This window comes from Vigna unguiculata, chromosome 9 (genome assembly GCF_037176805.1).
Source record: "Vigna unguiculata cultivar grain cowpea cultivar isolate G323 ecotype 2 chromosome 9, ASM3717680v1, whole genome shotgun sequence".
NCBI lineage: Eukaryota > Viridiplantae > Streptophyta > Magnoliopsida > Fabales > Fabaceae > Vigna > Vigna unguiculata.
In genome coordinates this window covers 13,790,631-13,797,079 of record NC_140800.1, presented here as the reverse complement: position 1 = coordinate 13,797,079, position 6,449 = coordinate 13,790,631, and the positions used below count along the sequence as shown (strand labels likewise).

At 30.7% G+C, this 6,449-nt stretch overlaps 1 long non-coding RNA gene across 1 annotated transcript; it reads left to right on the top strand.

Moving 5' to 3' along the window:
- The first annotated feature begins 4,629 nt into the window (after nt 1-4,629).
- On the top strand, nt 4,630-6,037 carry LOC146883579 (uncharacterized). The gene is made up of 4 exons (XR_014984370.1): nt 4,630-4,804; nt 4,893-5,022; nt 5,111-5,240; nt 5,324-6,037. It is a non-coding gene; the product is annotated as an uncharacterized LOC146883579 (long non-coding RNA).
- Nucleotides 6,038-6,449: the final 412 nt, after the last annotated feature.

The following is a 6,449-nucleotide window of genomic DNA, read 5'->3' as shown; positions in this document are numbered from 1 at the left end:
ATATTTGAAGTTTATTACTGATGTTTAATTCGACCAATTTCAAGTTCGGTTTGAAAATAGGAAAAACTTGTTAAAACAACAATCTCAAGCTCGATTCGAGAACGAGGAGGAAAACATGTTAAAGCGACAACCTCAAACTCGACTTAGGAGCAAAAAAAGACATGATAAAGAGACAATTTTAAGTTCAGTTTGGGGTGGATTTAGATCCGTTAAAACGACAATCCCAAGCTCGATTTGAGAGAGGGGAAGACCCGTTAAAGTGACAATCCCAAACTCGATTTTGAAACGAAAAACACTCGTTAAAATAATAACCCTAACAAAACTAACTAAAAAGTTGTTTATTTTTGCAAGTACAATAAATTAAACCATAAATTGAATGACTAGAAGCGAATACCAAAATTAACAAAAAAATATGATGAAAAACTTTGCACAGAACAAATTAAAATAGTAGTGTGAAAACTAAAACATAATGTGCAAAGAGTCGACATCAAATTTAAAAATTGATAAGACAAGAAAATTAGTCAAAACAAAACAAGTGAAAAAGTGTGACAATAAAATATTCAAGATTAAGTTTAATAGACTTTTTCTACGTTAGTGCTCTTTATTTCATTTAATAACTCTTCTTCATATTTTTGTCTTTGTAAAATCTATTCAACTTTTTTTTTTTTCGGAACAAAAATAAAAAGTAACCTATTACCATGTTTATTTTCTTGGTAAGTGTCTTAATTAGTTTTTTAATTATTTGGTATTTTTCATTTTTTTGTTGTTATCACATGTCTCTATAGATATAATTTACGTTTTTAACCATAATTTGTATTTAAAATATTAATTTTTTTTCTATAATTACACGATCATTTACTATGATTTCTAATTATTTGATTCTTTAATATATTTACTTTATTTCATTAAATAATAATATTTAAATAAATTAAATAGAAATATTTAAATAAACTTAAAAAATATTTTTTCATTTTATTTTGTAAAATAATATTATCAAATTAAATATTTAAAATTAGTTGCAAGCAGCTACAAATTATTTAATATATTTTAAAAGTTTCAAAATTTTAATTATTAAATTTTTAATAATTTTATAATAAACAATTAAATTATCTATTTTATTTAAAATTATATTTAAAGATGATGCCAATAATTCTAATAACTAAATTTTCATTTAACCTAACCATATTAAAGTGAAAATTTTTTGAAAAGCAGCCTCAATAAACATTCATAATTTAGTCCACAGACATCACATCCTTCAGCTAACTTTTCCTTGTTTTTTTATCTTGACCGCAACAGAAGCAGGAGAAGAAAGAAGCATACACCCTGAGATACTCGACCGCAACAGATAGAACATTCTTGTAGGCATTCATCCTCCGTAAGATCAAGAACCCTCAGGAACACAAAGCCTCTCTATCATAAACCCAATCAGAACCTCCAATTTGTGGAAAGTCTTTAATCTTATGTACATATTCTTCATATACTAAATTAAATTCATATTATCTAATAAAAAAATAGCACTAATATATATATGTAAAACTTCGTATAAATTTAAAAATATATATATTTATAATAGAAAAAATTAAAATATTATATTTAATAATTCATTTCAAAGATTTAAAATATATTAAAACTTTTTAATATTATAATTTTTATTTTCTATTCTTTTAATTTATTTTTTACTTCAAAATATAAAAACTTATGATTTTAACAAGACCAAAACAAAAAATAAAAGTTAACAAATTAATCGTCTTAATTTCTAATGTATAAAAATATATATTAAACATACATTATTCTATCATTTAATATCTAATACATTACAAATAACATTTTCTCACACTTCTTCTTTTAAATAAGTTATTATTTAAGTTCTTGAACAATGCTATTAGTTTTTGAAATTTAAAATTTTTAAATCTATGTCCAAAACATTAATTATGTTTAATAATTTAATTTAAATAATAATAATAATAAATATATTTAGAAATATATGTGAAAGTAAATAATTAAATTTAATATTTAAATATCAAATCACGAAAATTCAAATATATTTTAATAATTTCGTATCAATATTTATGACTTTAATTCGATCCGAACACAAGTTATATTAATTTTACATCGAAAAATCCCAACCATATACCAAATTTACAATATATATATATATATATATATATGGAAAATGATTAGATGACTTCTTTTTTATACCACTTTTATTATCACTCTACGTGACAAGTGTATTAAGTCATTTAAATATAATATTTAATTTATAAATAAATTTAAATTAAATTAGAGCAATTAAGTTTGTATATCCACGCGTGGGCTTTGAAATGAAATGCTCGAACTCTAATATTCACATTTCAACATTTTTGAAACATCATGTTCTCACCCTTAGTGCTTTTCTACTCTCTACTTCTCTACTCTGCTATTCAAAATCAAATTCTTCCATCTACCCCATCTCGGAAGTCCAATTTTTTGGAAGCCAAAAGTTGTCCAACAAAACCCCATTTTGCAGGTTTGGTTTTAAACTGTCGAACTCCATCTTTGTGACCAATCTTCCATTGTCGAATCCTCAATCCGGAATCCAATGACGAGCCCCATTGTCTTTCTGGAAGCTTGCGACCCTTTGCGAACGAAGCCCACCATCGTTGATCTTCCTCCATTTCCTTGTTCGTTGCTGCCACTGTCAAATTCGAAAATGAGGTTTGGAATTTTTGAACCCTTGTGTTGCCTTCTCCTTTCTCCCTTAGGTTTTATGAGCACACACATGATTTTGTTGATTTGGATGTGTCTCCTTGTGTTACGGTGTCCAACCGGTTATTTGGGGATTCTAATTTCACCCCTCCGTTGATTGATTTCAAATAATGTGATGAGTCGTTGTTTTTAACATTTTTTAGCATTTGGATTTTTGGTGATTTATTGTGTTGTTTGGTGTTTGGGATAACATTTAATTGATAACGAAGGTGAAATTTGGGAATGAACAGTTGTGTGTCTCTGCCTCCATTTTTCATTGATTGCAAAAATTGGGTGTCCCAGTTATAAATTTAACCTACAACCCATGACAAGTTAAGTTGTAATCCAGCATACACTTTTTGGACAGATATAAAAAATATTATTTATAAAGGGCAGTTGCATACCCAATGGCCTCCCAAATGTGGTCGACCCTCCCAACATTAATATCAAGCATTATTTATAATGCATTAAGACTACATTTCATGTTTTATAATATATGGTCACGAATTATTAGTTAACTTTGTTAAAAAAAATTGCAGTTATGGGCTTTTGAGCATTTGTTGATATAGAAGATAAAGGGAGCAACAAGAAGAATTTATGCGTGAAATTTTACAACAAGAAGTTGTGATTGCGGAACTTAAACAATCAATTCAGAATTTAAAAACAAAGATGAAGGAAAGGAGCAAACAACTGCCTAAGGGATATTGTCGAACTTATGAAGAAAAGGGTCATTGCAAGGATTATGACAATGTTGGTGGAAGTGGTTTGGACATTAACTCTCCTTCTTATGCACATAGTAATACTTATGTTTTCGGTGGCAATTTTGTTGATCAACATCATCAAGGTCATGAAAGTAATGAAAACAGTGTACAATTGGAGGAAAACAATATGTATGCGAGAATGAAGCATCATCCACGTCCACGGTACAAAAGTCGTTCAATTTGAACTCGTTTTGCGAGTTATGGGAGGAGGAGGTTGAAAAAATAGTTGTAAAGAGTTTTAGTATTTGTAGTTATTTCAATAGCATGTTAAAATTTTATATTATTTTGCTAAGTTGGGACCTTTATATTCATGAACAATATAATTTCATTAGTACTTTTCAATTTCTGTTGACGGTTATAATTTTTTATGTTATGTCTTGTAAGTGAAAATGATAGCTTTGTAGTAAGTCAGACTAAAATTTGTGTGTGTACTCAGGTGTTGGGGTACAATGTTGTATGCAGCTGGCCTTCATAAATCAAGCAAATTACATATGTTCAAAAAGTGTATGGTGGGTTACAACTTAACTTTGAATGGGTTGCAGATTAAATTTAAAACTATCCCAAGGGACTTTTCCCACCAATGCACAATTAGTTGATTTACAAGAATAGGTTATTGGTTCTCCTATTGGTGTGCACAAGGTGGGAGGGTCGACTAAAATTGGGAGGGAATTGTGTATGCAATTGCCCTTTATAAATAATGTTTTTTACGTGTCTAAAAAGTGTATGGTGAGTTATAACTTAACTTTCCACAGGTTGCAGGTTAAATTTAAAACTGCCCCAGGGAAGTTTTGCCACCAATGCACAATTAGTTGATTTAGAAGAAATGGTGTTTGGTGTGTTATTGGTGTGGACATGCTGGGAGGGTCGACCACATTAGGGAGACAATTGGGTACGCCCTTTATAAATAACATTTTTTTATATTTGTCCAAAAAGTGAATGGTGGGTTACAACTTAACTTGCCATGGGTTGCAAGTTAAATTTTAAACTGGGACACCCAATTTTTGCGATCAATGAAAAATTACTTGATTTAGCATGAATGGTATTTGGTGTGTTATTGGTCTGCACATGCTTTGAAAGTGGACCAAATTTGGGAGGTCATTGGGTATGCAACTGCCCTTTATAAATAATTTTTTTATATCTGTCCAAAAAGTGTATGCTAGGTTACAACTTAACTTGTCATGGGTTGCAGGTTAAATTTATAACTAGGACACCCAATTTTTGCAATCAATGAAAAATTTCTTGATTTAGAATGAATGGTATTTGGTGTGTTATTGGTCTACACATGCTTTGGAAGTGGATCACAGTTGGGAGGTCATTGGGTATGCAACTGCCCTTTACAAATAATGTTTTTTATATTTGTCCCAAAAGTATATGCTAGGTTACAACTTAACTTGTCATGGGTTGCAGGTTAAATTTATAACTGGGACACCCAATTTTTGCGATCAATGAAAAATTACTTGATTTAGCATAAATGGTATTTAGTGTGTTACTGGTCTGCAAATGCTGGGAAAGTGGACCACATTTGGGAGGCAATTAGGTATGCAGCTGCTCTTTATAAATAACGGTTTTTATATTTGTCCAAAACGTTTATGCTTGGTTACAACTTAACTTGTCATGGGTTGCAGGTTAAATTTTAAACTGGGACACCCAATTTTTGCGATCAATGAAAAATTACTTAATTTAGCATAAATGGTATTTGGTGTGTTATTGGTGTGCACATGTTGGGAGGGTCGACCACATTTGGGAGGCCATTGGGTATGCAACTGCCCTTTATAAATAATGTTTTTTATATCTGTCCAAAAAGTGTATGCTGGGTTACAACTTGTCATTGGTTGCAGGTTAAATTTATAACTGGGACACCCAATTTTTGCGATCAATGAAAAATGGAGGCAGAAACACAATTGTTCATTCCCAAATTTCACCTTCGTTATCAATTAAATGTTATCCCAAACAGCACAATAAATCACCAAGAATCCAAATGCTAAAAAATGTTAAAAACAACGACTCATCACATTATTTGAAATCAATCAACGGAGGGGTGAAATTAGAATCCCCAAATAACCGGTTGGACACCGCAACACAAGGAGACACACCCAAATCAACAAAATCATGTGTGCGCTCATAAAACCTAAGGGAGAAATGAGAAGGCGACAAAGGGTTCAAAAATTCCAAACCTCATTTTCAAATTTGACAGTGGCAGCAACGAACAAGGAAATGGAGGAAGATCAACGATGGTGGGCTTCGTTCGCAAAGGGTCGCAAGCTTCCAGAAAGACAATGGGGCTCGTCACTGGGTTCCAAATTAAGGATTCGACAATGGAAGATTGGTCACGAAGATGGAGTTCGACAGTTTAAAACCAAAGCTGCAAAATGGGGTTTTGTTGGACAACTTTTGGCTTCCAAAAAATTGGACTTCGGAGATGGGGTAGATGGAAGAATTTGAATTTGAACAGCAGAGTAGAGAAGTAGAGAGTAGAGAAGCACTAAGGGTGAGAACGTGATGTTTCGAAAATGTTGAAATATGAATATTAGGGTTCCAACTTTTCATTTCAAAGCCCACACGCAGAAATACAAACTTAATTGCTCTAATTTAGTTTAAATTTATTTATAAATTAAATATTATATTTAAATAGCTTAATACACTTGACACGTAAAGTGGTAATAAAAGTGGTATAAAAAAGAAGTCATCTTATCATTACCCTCAATAAATATATATATATATATATATATATATATATATATATATATCATTAATTAGCAACTACAATATCCAATATTTAAACCATTCATAAATCCAAAGCATAAGTACACAGTCCCGTAGTTCAAATCACATCAAAATAACACTGATCTAAAACAGAAAACCTGAAACAAGCTATGACAGAAACTTAGAAACCAAAACCAACTAAATATCATTCTTCTCTACCCTATCTCATCCATGCAATGACTACAACGATCAAAGTTCATC